The sequence below is a fragment of the Onychomys torridus genome, chromosome 9 (genome assembly GCF_903995425.1).
Source record: "Onychomys torridus chromosome 9, mOncTor1.1, whole genome shotgun sequence".
NCBI lineage: Eukaryota > Metazoa > Chordata > Mammalia > Rodentia > Cricetidae > Onychomys > Onychomys torridus.
In genome coordinates this window covers 94,270,411-94,289,030 of record NC_050451.1, presented here as the reverse complement: position 1 = coordinate 94,289,030, position 18,620 = coordinate 94,270,411, and positions in this window count along the sequence as shown.

Sequence of the window (18,620 nt, the reverse complement as noted above, 5' to 3'; positions counted from 1 at the left end):
TCTACCCCAACACAAAAGAATATGCCTTCTTCTCAGGTATATCCTAACAGGTAACCCCATGATACCTTCTTTAAAATTGAACACAGACTCAGTCACAAAGCATATCTCAACAAAAATAAAAAATTGGAATACTCTCCTGTATTTTATTGGACCACCATGGTTTAAAGTTAGATTTCAACAACAAAAATGACAGAAAGCCTAAAATCTCATGGAAATAGAATAAAGCTCAACTGAATTACCAATGGGTCAAGAAGGAAATAAAGAAAGAAAGCAAAGACTTCCTAGAATTCAATAAAAATGGATGTACTACATACCCAAACTTATGGGACACTATGAAAGCAGTGCTAAGAGGAAAATTCATAGCACTAAATGCACGCATAAAGAAGTTGAAGAAATCTCACACTAGTAACTTAACAGCACACCTAAAAGCTCTAGAACAAAAAGAAGCAAAATCACCCAGGAGGAATAGACTCCAAGAAATAATCAAATTGAGAGCTGAAATCAATAAAATAGAAACGAAGAGAACAATACAAAGAATCAATGAAACAAAGAGGTGGTTGTTTAAGAAAATCAACAAGATAGACAAACCCTTAACCAAATTAACTAAAAGGCAGAGAGGGAGCATCCAAATTTATTAAATTGGAAATGAAAAAGAAGACATAACAACAGTCAATGAAGAAATCCAGAGAATCATTAGGTCATACTTCAAAAACCTGTACTCCACAAAATTGGAAGTTCTAAAAGAAACAGACAATTTTCTGGATTGGTACCACATACCAAAATTAAATAAAGACTAGATAAACAATTTAAATAGTCCCCTAACCTAGGATAGCAAAAACAATCCTGTACAATAAAGTCACCTCTGGAGGCATCACCATCCCTGACCTCAAGCTCTACTATAGAGCTATAGTAATAAAAACAATTTGGCATTGGCAGAAAACCTGACATGTGGACCAATGAAATCAAATTGAAAACCCTGACATTAACCAACACACCTATGAACACTTGATTTTTAACAAAGAAGCTAAATCTATACAATGGGAAAAGTATTTTCAATAAATAGTGCTTGTATAACTGGATGTCAACATGCAGAAGATTGTAAATAGCTCGATATTTATCTCCATGCCCAAAACTTCAGTCTAAGTGGATCAAAGACCTCAATATAAAACCAGTTACACTAAGCCTGATAGAAGAGAAAGTAGGAAGTAGTCTTGAACATATTGGCATAGGAGACTACTTCCTAAATATAACACTATTAGCACAGACACTGGGAGCAACAATTAATAAATAGGACCTCCTGAAACTGAGAAGTTTCTGTAGGGCAAAGGACATAGTCAATAATACAAAACAACAGCCTATAGAATGGGAAAAGACCTTCACCAACCCCACATCTGACAGAGGGCTGCTCTCCAAAATATATAAATAACTCAAGAAACTAGACATCAAAATAATGACCAATCCAATTTAAAAAAAAAAAAAAAAAAAAAGATCTACAGAACTAAACAGAATTCTCAACAGAAGAAACTCAAATGGCTGAAAAACATTTAAGGAATTGCTCAACTTGCTTAATCATCGGGAAATGTAAATCAAAATGGCTCTGAGATACCACTTTATACCTGTCAGAAGGGCTAAGATCAAAAACACTGAAAACAGCTTATGTTGGAGAGGATGTGGAGCAAGGGGAATACTCCTCCACTGTTGGTGGTAGTACAAACTGGTACAGCCACTTTGGAAATCAGTATAGCCGTTTCTCAGAAAATTGGGAATCAGTCTTCCTCAAGACCCAGCTATACCACACTAGGGCATATACCCAAGGAATACTTAACCATACCACAAGGACACATGCTCAACAGTGTTCATAGCAGCATTATTCATAATAGCCAGAACCTGGAAACAACCTAGATGGCCCTCAACTAAAAAATGGGTTAAGAAAATATGGTCCATACACACAATGGAGTACTACTCAGCAGTGAAAAACAATGACATCATGAAACTTGTAGGCAAATGGATGGAACTAGAAAATATCATCCTGAGTAACCCAGACTCAGAAGGATAAACATGGCATATACTAACTCATAAGTCGATACTAGATGTAAAGCAAAGGATACCCAGACTACAATCCACAGCTTCAGAGAAGCTAGCTAACAAGGAGGACCCTAAGAGGGACACATGGATTGCCCTGGGAAGGGGAAATAGATGAGATCTCTATGAATAAACTGGAGGTGAGGAGTGGGCAATGGAAGGTAGGGGATTGGGGATAAGAACATAAGGGGACAAGATGGTCAAGCTGGAACAGGAATGGAGTGCGAGAGCAATGAAAGAGATACCATGATAGAGGGAGACATCATGGGGATAGAGAGAAATCGGGTTCTAGGGAAGTTCCCAGAAATCCACAAGGATGACCCCAACTTGGACTATTAGCAATAGTGGAGAGGGTGCCTGAACTAGCTTACTCCAGTGATCAGAGCGGTGAATCCTCAACTGTCATCATAGAGCCCATAATTTAGTAACTGATGGAAGCAGATGCAGAAATCCACAACAAACACTAGGCCAAGCTCCAGGAGTCCAGTTGAAGAGAGAGAAGATGGATTCTATGAGTAAGGGCATCAAGATCATGATAGGGAAACCTAAAGAGACAACCAAACCAAACCAGTGGGAACTCATGAAATTTAGATCAACAGCCATGGAGCCTGCATGAGAATGGACTAGGTCCTCTGCATAGTGAGACAATTGAGTCGTTTGATCTGCTTAAGGGGTTCCCTAGCAGTAGGATCAGAATCCATCCCTGGTGTATGAGCAGGCTTTGTGGAGCTGACTACCTGTCAGGGGACACTTTGCATAGCCTTAAGGCAGGCAGTGGGGCTTGGACCTGCCTCTACTAAATGTACCTCCATGGGAGGCCTTAGCTTCTTGTAGGAGGGAATGTGGGGTTGGTTGGCAGGGGGAGGCTGGAGGGGCAGGAGGAAGCAAAAGGGGAATCTTTGATTGGTATGTAAAATATATTTAAATTTTTTAATTAAAAAAATTAGAAATAGCCTAATGCTCCGCAGTAGATTACATATGCACACCAATCTTTTTAGTATGTGAAATTCTATTTTTATTAGAACCTCCCTTGTGTTTATAGAATTTTCATGATTTTTATTATTTACATAAAATTCAGTCTTTTTCTGTCATAAGTTGAGCATTCACATATACTTGTATGTATATTTACAAATACACATATAAACACAAATAAATATAAATATATTTATAAACATAAAGCTGTGTTTCTTAATGTGTACTATGCTCTAAAGATAATTAGAGTGGGTTTATCTAGCAGCTTTCTCGTCTTCATTATTCTGAAACATTATTTTAAAAGGCCTGAAAATAATCCTGACAGCTCTCTGTAAAAGCACTGTATTTTGTAACCAAAGTAGATATTTATGAAAATTGAATGCAAATAATGAAGCAGAGTGTTTTGTTCTATCAATGACGACACCAATTCAGTACAAATATATAACATAAAAGGGTGATGGTGTAATGGACTACAGAAAGTTAATGGTCTTGTTATTGCATTTAGCCTGGTTTCCAAGGGAAACAGGAATTATAAAGCTACTTAGTGCTCTTATACTTTAGGTAGCAAATAAAAGTTAAATAATAATTATTATTATTAGGCTATCAGTCAGACTGTCAGTCTTACTAATGCTAATAACATTTGCCCTAGCAGGCAATTTCAGCAAAGTTTACAATGATCAGAATCTCAGTACTGGCACAGAATCTAAAACATAAAGAAAATAAAAACAAATCTCTCCCGGAAATGTATAAAGAGAAAGTGACAAGAAAATGTCAGACACTTAAGTATTTATTCTTTATTAAGTATAGATGTCAAATATTGGAACAAATTTTCTGCACTGCTAATTTTGAAGAGTAGGTGGACCCTCTCAAAGATGCATATTGAAAAGAATCACAAAAATACTTTACCCTTCCAACATCATTTGCCTCCCAAACTGAATTATGCCCATCAGTTGCATAGCAACTATATGTGTTAAAAGAGGTTTCTAATCATTCCATTGAATAGTCCTGTGTCATCTTGTCTGATCAGAAATTCTTCAGGAATCCTCTGCTACAAATGACATCCAACCTCAGTATAACTCATTCACTGTTGCCTTGGCCCACACCTAAAACAATATTTTTATAGTTTTTGATATTTTTGTGCAACATGTTTTTAGCATATCCATTCCCCCCACATTTCCCAGCTCTAACCTCCTTTCCTGCCTACCCTATTCTCTGTCCTTTTTTGTTTGTTTTTTTTTAACTCATGGAGATCAATGTGCGATACACAAATATTCTTGGATGGGTGATCTTCTTTTGTAGCATGGTTGACTCATCAGGACCTACACTCAGAAAAAGTCTTTCCCTCTTCCATTAGCAAAGAATTGTAAATAGTTGTATATCTGCTTTTTGATTCTGTGCTCAACCTTGGTCTCCATGCTAGGGCTGGGACTGGCTTGGGCTTGCATAAGTTTTGCATGTGCTGCTGCATCCATTATGAGTCCATTTGTGCAACTGTAACCAGAAGTCACTATTTTCTTATAATCATTCACTACTTTCTGATCATATATTCTTTTGGCCACTCTCCAACTATGATCACTGAGCCTTTGGATATATGTTCTTTTTCAAGGCTGAGCTTTCTGCAGATGCTTATTCTCTTCACCTTGGCCCAATGAGGGTTTCTGTCTTAATCATCATCTACTGTAAATAGAAACTTCTCAGATTAGGATTGAATGAGACACTTATCTACTAGTATAATGATAAGTCATCAGAGTAGGTTTAACACAATGTTCATTTAGCAGGATAATAACACTAGGCTCTTCCTAGGACCTAGAACCTGCCTACCTTTAGATGTTTGTCCTCATGATGGTGCCAGGAATAGGTCTCATCTTACAGAATTGGACTAACATCCAATCAGAAAGTAATTGGTTACTCCCTTATGTCCATGACAACATTATACCATGGATATGTTTTCTTAGGCTACCCACTATTGTAGCTCACAGGGTTCAATCCTCAGTATGATTAATGATTACTGTTCTCCCCTTGTAACTTACATAGAACCTTTCAATATTATGAAAACTTGCCAAAAACTATAAAGCTTCCAGCTTGAATTTCTCAGTGTTTTACAACAAAATTATAATGGTATCCCCAGCAATACAATCTTACTGTAAATTTGCGGAGAGTAGCCGAGAGCAATAGCAATAGCAACAGCTTGTATTGTTTAGAGATTTACAAGGCCTCACTGGCCAACAACTATAAGAGAAGTAACCAGTTCTTGGCACTGGGATTTTTATTGTTTAGTCTCTGTCATCCAGTAGGGGCATTATTGCTTTGTTATAGGGTAACTGTTTTCATGAGAGAGATACAGACAAAGAGAGAAGTTTTTATCTTAGTAGATTTCTAAGTTTCCAACTATCTATTTGTCCCTCCTCATAGTCCCTATTCTGTTCTGTCTCTACCATCACTCACTTTAAACTTCTGTTCCATTATTCAGTTTTAACACTCTATAAAGTGAGTTCTATTTCCCATCCCTTGAGAGCATTTCCTGAAAGCCTCTTAGTAATTTCCTGACCTCAATGATTCTTCATAATTAGAGTCTCTGTGAATAGTTCCAACTTAACAAAGTCATCAAGTAGTAACTACCTGCCCCCTTTTTGTGAAATAAATTCATTATCACTTAATAATACAATTGCATATACTTTTAAACATAAATAGAAAACCCTTCTTACAACTTCAAAATTTTAATACGTTGAACAACTACCATCATGAAAATTTGAAAGAAACTCCAATGTTTCCATGGTCACTTATCTCCTTATTTTAGTGTGATTGTATTTATCTTGCTAACAGTGAACCAACATCCGCATCTGAGTGACATTTAAAGGACTCTTCAGAACTTGCTGTGGTTGTTCTATAGCCTGGGCTGGCCTTGAAATCAAGGTAATTGCCTGCTTCAGTGCTCTGAACCATCTTCAAAATTATTAAATTCAGAAAATTAGCCCTTTTTTTTCAGCAGAAGCATTTATATTTTTTATTTAAGAAAATTTATAACAAAACCTCAAGATTCATGTCTCTTTTTTCTCATAAAAAATAATTATTTTAAACTTGGAAACTATTATTTCAATTCCTGTTGGAAGCAGCAGATTAAAATTCTAAAGATGATAAATGTCACATCTAGGTACACATGTCTCAATTTTATAATAAGGTTATATTAATGAAATCTGCTTTGGAAATCACTTTTAATGCATGTGTGTATGCGGACGTGTGTGTGTGTGTGTGTGTGTGTGTGTGTGTGTGTGTGTGTGTGTGTTTTGGAAATGTGGCTTAAGGCATTATACAGTATTCAGTCTGAATAAGACTGGATATGGTCATGTTGAGTTTTAGTTCTCTGTTGTCCTATAAACTTGATATTTGCCCTGTTCTCTTCCAGTGAGGCTTCTTTCATATCATCCAGATAAAAAAAGGAAAGGAAAAAAAAAATCCAAAGAAAGTCAACTTACTACTTTCTCTGATTCTCTATCACAACACTACTTATTCATTCATGGTGGTACCAGGAGGCCAATGCTTTCCAAATAAGCCAACTGTTCCCATTATAATGGGAAGATATATGAAAATTGCCTGGGTTCCTGAAGCCTAGATTCACTCTTTCAAAGTACTATATCAAGCTGTAGAGGGTTGTTTCTTTTCCATTATACCTTCTAACACATAATAAATATCTATCCCTTTTATTATCATTAACAAATCAAAATATCTCCATTCATTTCCTTCCAGATAAATAAGCTATGGTTTATTCATATTTCCCATGCTTTATCCAGGCTACTAAAAAAGATATTGCAGTAATAAAGGAAAGCCAGTACTTCAGACCATCTGAGTCTTCATCTGACCTTACCTCTACACTTAATATATGTGGACACTGAAGAGGAATCATATGCATTTTAATAAAAACAAAAAAAGAACATTTGAAGAGATGTGTATTTACAAGTTAAATATGTTCAATCATAAACAGGCCTATGTGTATGCCATTCACATGTTAAAATTATTTGCGAGAAGTCTGAAAAGTTGGAGTTTAGTATTGTGAGTACGTCAGGGAGGAAGGAGTCTGTCAGTCAGGTTGTGGCATTCCATAAAGTCTAATCAAGAAGTGCTCTGTCTGCTGAAGGGAGGAGGACTGGGCCAAACTGGAGCATACCCAGAAGAGGATAGTGACACTGGAACAGACGTGGACTCCAATGTGCAATTCTCTCTCAATATATTTGAAAAGCAAATGAAACACTTTGTAGAAATTAATTTTTTACAGAAAAATTTGAAAGTCTCTTTTACATAGTTGTAAATATGCTGAAACCATACATAGTCCTTCATATTCATCAGGTCCTAACACTCAGACATTCTATGGGGAATTGTATAAATACAGTGAAAGGCATATAAGTCAGAAATAGAATGAGAAATCTAGCTTTGTTTTCACACACACACACACACACACACACACACACACACACACACACTAATATATATATATATATATTACAGAATCTCACTATGTAGTCCTGGCTGGTTGTAGCTTACTTTGTAGACCAGGATGGCCTGTAAACATTTATACTGAGATATATATTATTGTCTTGTAACCTTATTTGGCATTGTTTTATAACAGTTACACAGGTATCTTTTAATAAGTTGAATATTCTTTAAGTCTGTTTGAAAGATGATGCAATTGTTAAGAGTACTCACAATTCTTACAGAGGACCCAGGTTCAGTTCTAAAACCCCCAGCTGGTAACTCACAACCCATCGTAGCTCCAATTCCAGGAAATCTAATGCCTTTTTTCAGCCCCTGCAGGCACCAGACATACATATAAAATGTGGCAGTAAAGACATGGAGGCAAACACTCAGATACATAAAGGAAAAAAATAAATCTTTAATACAATAAAATTCTCTTTAGTATCTACCATTATTTTCACTGAAATAGTTTAAAATAATTACTTTAAACTAATCATGCAATTTTTGAAGTCATAAAATTTATAATTAACAGACTATGCAAATTAATAATGTGATATAAATATTTATTATAAAACTGATGTGTGATATAAAATAATGCTAATTTTAAGGCATAATAGTTTTAAGTAATGCAGTTGTAAGGCATGCTAATTGTAGCATGCATTTAACTTTTATAGGTCTTAAAATGTGAAAGGGGGGATATTTAGGATTGGTAGAATCAGAAATTTATAAGGTTGTTTAAACAATAAAAGCCAACTTGATTTATTCGGGGTTTTTTCCTGGAAAATTTGTAATTTGGGGAAGAATGTGTGGTCTATGTGATGACAACAAGAAGCCATGGCAAGAACAAAGGTCAGCAGTTCATGGTCTTTATTGTAGTCAACTTTAAAATTCCAAGCAACTCTCCCTTTGTCAGTCACTTCTGCCTTTTGTTGAGAGTCACAATTTGCTGCATTATTGTAAAATAAGATGGGAGAGTTTACATTCATTCATTTGTGTGACCAAGGATGTTTCATTACAGCTCCCAAGAATACAGAGCTGCTACAGAAGAAAAGCAAGATGAACTCTGCCATTGCTACTCAAGTCGAAGTAGAAGATGGCTTATTGTAGGAACACCACAACAAAGCTCACTTTCTTTGACAGGAAAGAGTGTGGAAGTTGCCTAATATCATAGAAAGGTCTGAAATTCTCAAAAGTAGCTTTTGTCAACATAGAATTTAAGTTTGAATTTCCAATCTTAATCTGCGGCCTCTGAAGTGTAAATAGAAAATGTGATCTAGCTATGGTGGCACAGGCCTGTAATCACACTGCTTGGGAAGCTATGACAGGGGATTTTGGAGTTTAGGGCCTGCCTGGGCTGCTTAGTAAGACCCTGTTTCAAAACATAGAGAAAGAAAATGGAAAGGATAGAAGAGCTGGAGATTCGTACTAAAATGTCAGCCATATCCATTCACTTTGACTAGAAACAGACAAATGACAAAGGCTGATGGGACATTGAATGCCTGCCTACACAGCTATGTAATTAACACTTAATATCCAAAATGTCTCTGTGCCATCCTTTCCTCAAGTTTAAGATGGGAATAGATTTTTATAAATTTAATTCTATGAAGTAATGACATTGCAGGTAATAGACTGAACTTGCAGTCTATATACCATATAGGAAACTTTCTCTAGGGCCTGGTGTAAAGTTATCCTTTTCCTTCCACTCTTTTCTCAATTTAAAGCTATATCTAATCTCTGTTATAAGTACTGATCAGATGTAATCAGGCATATTTTTTATTACTGTTTTAGCTTTTTCCTATCAGGGTTTTCTTTTCCTCGCATACCAGGAAATAGGTATTGTTCATTTGTGGTTCCTTACAGTCTGTTACTGAGTCTCATTGTAATCCATATTCAGTAAACAATAATTCTGTATTTAATACAATTTTATTTAACATGCTCATATTCTGGGTTTTTTTTCTCTTTTTTCCTATGGAAAGCAGTTAAAGTGAATGTAAGAATAGTGCATAATCTGAATGTTTCTGATAACGGAAGGAATTAATGTGGCATTTTATCACCTACTACAGAAAATTATGCATAAATTTAAAGGTATATATTTCAGTGTTTTATAGCTATATTCCAACGTGTATATCCAACGTGTGTTTTATGGCTCATGACATTTGAAATTAAGAATGTCAAGTCCTTGGTTTGTTAACTGAAATAATTTAAATTGTGCAATCAGCCTTGAATTTGTATCAACCAGTGGACATAGTCTGCGATTTATACTTAAAACAAGACAACAGCAATAAAAAAATATTTTAAAATTTAAGCAGTGCTTTTAAAGTCTTATTTCTATTTGTACATGTATTATACAATTAGTCATTAATTAATAACAATCACAGTGATCATTTCTGGGGGACTCTCATGTACTCAAACACTATCCATTTACTCTACAAATGGTAGCTGAATTTATCTTCCACGTAGCTCTAAGATCTAAGTATTTTCTAAGATCTAACTTATTTTCATTTATAGTTGACTAAGGCAGGAACAGACTGAACAAATTCCACAAAGACTATGTCTTCAAAGCATCATCTGTTAAAGACCATATATCTCAATAGTAAAAAATAAGAGGATGATAAAGTAATCACTTGATAAAACTTTAGAATATGTCATATAATTTAACAAATAAAATAAATATAAAATAAATAAGAACTATAGCAAGAGAAATAGTTTTGAACAGGAAGAAATAAAAGTAGCAAAAGAAGAAAGCACAAAAACATCAAGGACTCTGTTCTAATCCCGTGCTTCTGGAACCACAGGTTGCCATGCAGACAAGGCCAGATCTAAAAATGACACCACATGCAACCAGACCTGAAAACGGCATACACATCAGGAAATCCATGTCACAAAGATGAGAGTCTCTTGAGGGGCTGACCCCAAGTTCCTGAGGAGCATGTCAAGAAAGGCCTGAACATGATGCACACAGACCAGGCAAAGGCAGTAAGAGAAGGTTCAGAGGCCCTTAAGGCTCTTGTGAAGCCCAAGGAAGTTAAGCCCAAGATGACAAGGGCCCCAGCCACAAACTCAGCCATCTGGCTTTCATTGCTCACATCAAGCCTTGGGAGAGGATTTGAAGCTACAAGGCCCAAGGGCCATAGACTCTGACTAACAAAGCCCAGATTTGGTTTTCCAAAGGTACTCAAGCCCTTTGAAGGCCACATAGAAAAGATGTCTGTCTGCCAATATGAAGACAGATGGACTGGTAGGACACACCTACACACTATTTGTAGTGGTTGGTGCCCCACGCTGTTTTTACAAATAAAATTTCTGCAAGAAAAAAGTATAATGAGTACTATGCTAGTTCTTCTACAGAGTATGTTGGGCATATTAATTTATACTTATTTAAATCCAAATATTCATTATGAAAGTTTTAAAATAGGAAACATAAATAAAATAAATATTAGAATAAACTATCTCAGAACAGCACTAATCAAAATATTGTTATCAGTAGGAGGAAAGGTGAACTTCAGAGAGAGGAATTGGGATTAAAGAGACTGCATAATGCTAACAGTTGATCCTCCATGAAGACATACAAATCCTAAACATCTATATATTTCACAATAGAAATCCAACATGGAAAAAAATCAGAAACAGGATAGGAATAAGTTAATAATAATAACTGGAAAATAATACTTTTCAACCTGAAAGGGTGTCTATAGTCATCTTACCCTCCTTTTTTCTAATGAGGAAATCTTTGCAGAGTCACTATATAGGTTCTTAACTGGCTCTCATCTATCTGAGGACACTTCCATATGGAGGAATGTGAACTACATACACAGAAGTATTCAGCCACCAGTCACACCTGAGAGTGTCCTGTAATGGCTCAGTCCCAGCCTGCTACAAGGAAGGTAGCTTTCTATCCCAGACCAGGCAAATAACGCCTTTCCAGGGTCTATAGGATTTTATACCAGAGTTTGGACATGATGAAGGATCTGCATGCTAAGGAAAAGTGTGTTTGTGTGTGTGTGTGTTTGTGTGTGTGTGTGTGTGTGTGTGTGTGTCTATGTGCATGTGTGCTGTCTTTATCCAACTGTATAATTTAAAAGGAAATAATGTTTTAATTCTCAGATTAGCCCAAAGACCTTATTATAATAATGTAAATGAGCTTTATATAATGTTATTGTAATGTTATTCAATTATATTTTGTATTTAATATATGATTGTAATAAGACAACTCTCATTTTTATCCTCCATTCAAAATAAATGTTTGTGCAGTATTAAAATAAGAAATAAAAGTTTCTAGGGTGATACTTTTTTGACAAATATTTAGCGTTGTATAAAATGTAATTTACTGAACTCCATGGAAAAATTCAGTCACTTATTTGCCAAAAATACTTTCAGATTTATTGATATAAATATAATGCCTTTGAGTCAAAACATTTAAATAAATCTTTCCGGCCCAAGAACTCCAACCTGGACCAGAGATGAGTGCCTGGGGTCATACCCAGAGAGGCCCCCACCTAGGTCCCAGCCCTGGGCACCAGCCAATCTGGGGAACACCTGCCCAACAGGACCCCAGGTTCTGGCCATAGGGCAGGACCCCTCCATCCCCACCAAGAAGGTTCCTCCTCTCCAAGACCCTGGGTCAGACCCTACAACCTCCAAGTCCTGCACCCTCACCCATCTGCCAAAGACCCCAGCCACTTCCAGTCCTCAACATTCCATCCCACCCAGGAACTCCCATCTGGACCAGAGGTGAGTGCCTGGGTTATAGTCAGAGAGGCCTCCACCTCTAGGTCCCATCCCTGGGCACCAGCCAATCTGGGGAAGACCTGCCCAACTTGGCCCCACTTTCTGGCCATTTGGAGAGCCCTTCGGGAAGGCTCCCCTTTTCCAAGACTGCAGGCAGACCCTGCAATCTCCACACCCTGTCCCCACAACCATCTGCCCTAGACCCCAGGCACTTCCTGAGACTCAGAGACCAGCCCCCAGCTCCTAATCTGCCAGCACTCTCATCTGTCCCAGAGCTTCCAACTGGACCAGAGAGAGGCTCCAAAAATCTGTCAGCTCTGTCTGGAACAAGTGCTCTGATAAGACCAAGAAGGAATCCACTAGGAGATGGGCAAACGCCAAGGCAGAAGTACATACAACAATATAAAGAGCAATACAGCATCACCAGAACCTAGCCCTTCTCCAACAGCTAGACCTGAACATCACGGAATGTTAGAAGAAGAAGAAAACAGCCTTATAAGTAACCATCAAGAGGCTAGAGCCTTATATAGAAGAAATCAAAAATAAAGAAGAGGAACAGACAAACAAAAAATGGGAAGAACACTATAAAAAACTAGAGGAAAGGACAATTAAAGCAGAAGAAAACAATAAGTCCCTGAAATAAAATCATGAAAAATCAAGGGAAACAGTCCAAGACCTGAAGAGGGAAATAGAAAAAATGAAGAAGACACTAGCAGAAGGAATGCTGGAAATAGAAAATTCTGAGTAAACAAACAGGAACTTCAGAGGCAAGTAAAACCAACAGAATGCAAGAGATGGAAGAGAGGATCTCTGGTGTTGAAGATACAATAGAAGAAATAGATTCATCAGTCAAAGAAAACACTAAAACCAACAAAGTCATGACCCAAAATGTCCAAGAAATTTGGGACACCATGAAAAGACCAAACCTACAAATAATAGGGATAGAGGAAGGAGAAGAATACCAACTCAAAGGCACAGAAAATATATTTAACAAAATCACAGAAGAAAACTTTCCCAACTTAAAGAATGAAATGCCTATGAAGACACAAGAAACCTATAGAACACCGAACAGACTAGACCACCAAAAAAGGCCCCTTGCCACATAATAATTAAACAACTAAACATACAGAATAAAGAAAGAATATTAAGGGAAGCAAAGGAAAAAGGCCAAGTGACTTATAAAGGCAAACCCATCAGAATAACACCCAATTTCTCAATGGAGACTTTGAAAGCCAGAAGGACCTGGACAGATATAATGCAGACACTAAAAGACCATGGATGCCAGCCTAGACTAATATACCCAGCAAAACTTTCAATCATCATAGATGGAGCGAACATACCTTCCAAGACAAAACCAGATTTAAATAATATTTATCCAGAAACCCAGCTCTACAGAAAGCACTAGAAGGACAATTCCAACCTAAGGAAGGCAGATACACCCTCAAAAACACAGGCAATAGATAACACCACAGCAGTAAACCCCAAAGAAGAGAAGTAAACACACACTACCAACAAAAAATAAAACTAATAACAGGAACGAACAATCACTAGTCATTAATATCCCTTAATATCAATGGAGTTAATTCACCTATAAAAAGACACAGACTAACAGCATGGATATGAAAACAGGACCGATCTTTCTGCTGCATATAAAAAACACACCTCAAATTCAAAGATAGACACCTCCTAAGAATAAAAGGCTGAGAAAAGAATTTACAATCAAATGGTCTTAAGGAGCAAGCTGGTGTAGCCATCCTAATATCCAGCAAAATAGACTTCAAACTAAAATGAATCAAAAGAGATGATGAAGGACATTACATACTTATCACAGGAAAGATCTACCAAGATGAAGTCTCAATTCTGAACATTTATGCCCCAAACACAGGGGCACCCACATATGTAAAAGAAACATTACTAAAGCTTAAATCACATATCAAACTCCACACATTAATAGAGGGAGACTTCAACAACCCACTTTCACCTCTGGACAGATCGGCCAAATTGAAACTTAACAGAGACATAATGGACTTAACTGATGTTGTGACTCAAATGGACTTAATCAATATCTACAGAACATTTCACCCAAACAAAAAGTAATGTACCTTCTCAGCACCCCATGGAATCTTCTCTAAAATTGACCACATACTTGGCCACAAAGCAAATCTCAACAGATACAAAAGAGTTGGAATAACATCCTGTGTTCTATTGGACCACCATGGTTTAAAGTTAGATTTCAACAACAACAACAACAACAACAACAACAACAACAAAAAAGAAACTACAGCTACAATCTCACGGAAACTGAATAAGGCTCAACTGAATCACCAATGGGTTAAGGAGGAAATAAAGAAAGAAATTAAAGACTTCTTATAGATCAATGAAAATGAATATACCACATACCCAAACTTATGGGACACTATGAAAGCAGTGCTAAGAGGGAAATTCATAGCACTAAATGCCCACATAAAGAAGCTGGAGAAATCTCACACTAGTGACTTCACAGCACACCTGAAAGCCCTTGAACAGGAAAAAGCAAAGTCTCCCAGGAGGAACAGATGCCAGGAAATTATCAAATTGAGAGATGAAATCATAAAATAGAAATAAAGAGAATAATACAAAGGATTAATGAAACAAATAGTTGGTTCTTTTTAGAAGATCAACAAGATAGACAAGCCCTTATCTAAACTAACCAAAAGACAGAGAGCATCCAAATAAACAAAATCAGAAATGAAAAGGTAGACATAACAACAGACAATGATGAAATCCAGAGAATCATCAGGTCATACTTCAAAAACCTCTACTCCACAAAACTGGAAAATCTAAAAGAAATGGATAATTTTCTAAATAGGTACCACATACCTAAGTTAAATCAAGACCAGATAAAACATTTATATAGTCCAGTAACCCCTAAGGAAATGGAATCTGTCATTAAAAGTCTCCCAAGCAAAAAAAGCCGAGGACCAGATGGTTTCACTGCAGAATTCTACCACATCTTCAAAGAAGACTTAATACCAATACTCTTTAAAATGTTCCACACAATAGAAGCAGAAGGAATATTACCAAACTCCTTCTATTAGGCTACAATTACCCTGATTCCTAAACCAAACAAAGATGCAACAAAGAATGAGAACTACATACTGATCTCCCTCATGAACACTGATGCAAAAATATTCAATAAAATACTGGCAAGCAGACTCCAAGAACACATCAAAACAATTATCCACCATGATCCAGTAGGCTTCATCCCAGGGATGCAAGGGTGCTTCAACATACGAAAGTCTGTCAATGTAATACACCATATAAACAAACTCAAAGAAAATAAACCACATGATCATCTCACTAGATACAGAAAAGGCATTTGACAAAATCCAACACCCCTTCATGATAAAGGTCTTGGAGCGATCAGGAACAAACCTAAACATAATAAAGGCAATATACAGGAAACCAACAGCCAACATCAAATTAAATGGAGAGAAACTCAAAGCAATACCACTAAAATCAGGAACAAGGCAAGACTGTCCCCTCTCCTCATACTTATTTAATATAATACTTGAAGTTCTAGCCAGAGAAATAAGACAATATAAGGAGATTAAGGGGATACAAGTTGGAAAGGAAGAAGTCAAGCTCTCCCTATTTGCAGATGACATGATAGTATACATGAGTGACCCTAATAACTCAACCAAGGAACTGATACAGCTTATAAACACCTTCAGCAATACAGCAGGATACAAGATCCACTCAAAAAAATCAGTAGCCCTCCTATATACAATAGACAAACAGGCTGAGAAGGAAATCAGAGGTACATCACCCTTTACAATAGCCACAAATGATATAAAATACCTTGGAGTTACTCTAACTAACCATGTGAATTACCTATATGGCAAGAACTTTAAGTCCCTGAAATTGAAGTAGATGTCAGAACATGGAAAGAGCTCCCATGCTCATGGATAGGCAGGATTAACATAGTAAAAATGGTGATCTTACCAAAAGCAATCTACAGGTTCAAAACAATCCCCATCAAATTACCAACATAATTCTTCACAGACCTGGAAAGAATAATATTCAACTTCATATGGAAAAACAAAAAACCCAGGAGAGCCAAAAGAATCTTGTACAATAAAACAACCTCTGGAGGCATCACAATCCCCGACCTCAAGCTCTACTATAGAGTTACTGTAATAAAAATAGCTTGGTACTGGCATAAAAACCAACATGTGGACAAATGGAATTAAGGTGATGACCCTGACATTAACCTGCACACCTATGAACATATAATTTTTGACAAAGAAGCCAAAAATGTACAATGGAAAAAAGAAAGCATCTTCAACAAATGGTGCTGGCATAACTGGATGTCAATGTGTAGAAGCCTGCAAATAGATCCATATCTGTCACTGTGCACAAAACGTAAGTCCAAGTGGACCAAAGACCTCAACATAAATCCAGTTACTTTGAACCTGATAGAAGAGAAAGTAGGAAGTAATCTTGAATGCATTGGCACCGGAGATCACTTTCTAAATATAACACCAATAGCACAGACACTGAGAGAAACAATCAATCAATGGGACCTGTTGAAACTGAGAAGCTTTTGTAGAGCAAAGGACACGGTCAACAAGACAAAGCGACAGCCTACAGAATGGGAAAAGGTCTTCACCAACCCCACATCTGACAGAGGGCTGATATCCAGAATATATAAAGAACTCAAGAAATTAGACATCAAAATGCCCAACAGTCCAATTAAGAAATGGGCTATAGAACTAAACAGAGAATTCTCAACAGAGGAAGTTCAAATGGCTGAAAGACATTTAAGGAATTGCTCAACATCCCTAATTATCCAGGAAATGCAAATCAAAACAACTCTGAGATACCACCTTACACCTGTCAGAATGGCTAAGATCAAAAGCACAGAAGATAGCTTATGCTGGAGAGGATGTGGAGCAAGGGGAACTCTCCTCCACTGCTGGTGGGAATGCAAGCTTGTACAGCCAGTTTGGAAATAAATATGGTGCTTCCTTAGAAAATTGGGAATCCATCTCCCCCAAGACCCAGCTGTAACACTCTTGGCCATATACCCAAGGAATGCTCAATCATACCACAAGGTGATTTGCTCAGCTATGTTCATATCAGCATTGTTTGTAATAGCCAGAACCTGGAAACATCCTAGATGCCCTTCAACTGAAGAATGGATAAAGAAAATATGGTACATATACACAATGGAGTACTACTCAGCAGAGAAAAACAATGACACCATGAAGTTTGCAGGGAAATGGATGGATCTAGAAAAAATCATCCTGAGTGAGGTAACCCAGACTCAGAAGGACAAACATGGTATGAACTCATTCATAGGAGGATACTAGATATTAAACAAAGATGACTAGACTGCTACTCACAACTCCAGGGAGGCTACCTAGAAAACGGGACCCTAGGAAAGGCCTAGAGATCACCCAATGACAGAGAAATGGATGAGATCTACATGAACAACCTGGATGACAGTGGGAATAATGAAGGGCAAGATTTGAGGGAAAGAAAGCTTAGGGAAGCAGGAGATCCCAGCTGGATCCAGAACAGAAAGGGAGAACAAGGTATAACAGACTATGAAAAATGAAGACCACATGAGAACAGGAATAGGCAGAGTGCTCGAGAGCTCCCCAGAAATCCACAATGATACATCCTCTGTAGACTGCTGGCAATGGTCGAGAGAAAGCCTGATCTGACCTAGTCTAGTTATCAGATGACTAAACACCCTAACAGTCATCTTGGAACTCTCATCCAATAACTGATGGAAGTGGATGCAGAGATCCTAAGCCAGGCCCCAGGTGGAACTCCAGGAGTCCAACTGATGAGAAAGAGGAGGGACTGTAAGAGTGTGAATTGTTGAGACCAAGATTGGAAAAGTACAGGGACAAATAGCCAAACTATTGGAAGCACATGAATTATGAACCAAAGGCTGTGGAGTCCCCATCTTGAGCAGGCCCTCTGGATAAGTGAGACAATTGAATAGTTTGAACTGTTTGGGAGGCATCCAGGCTGTGGGACCAGGACCTGTCCTTAGTGCATGAGCTGTCTGTTTGGAACCTTGGGCTTACACAGGGACACTTTGCTCAGCCTGGAAGGAGGGGACTGGACCTGCCTGTACTGAATCCAGCAGGTTTAAATGAATCCCCAGGGGAGTCTTGGCCCTAGAGGAGATGGAAATGGAGGGGAGGGGCTGGAGGGAAGGTAGGGGCGGAGGCAGGAAGGGGGAGGACAGGGGAACCCATGGCTGATGTGTAAAATTAAAACACAGATATAATAAATAACAAAAAGGAGAAAAAATGAAAAACAAATAAATCTTTACAATTTGTTTGAAATTATTTTGTTTCTACTTGAAAAGA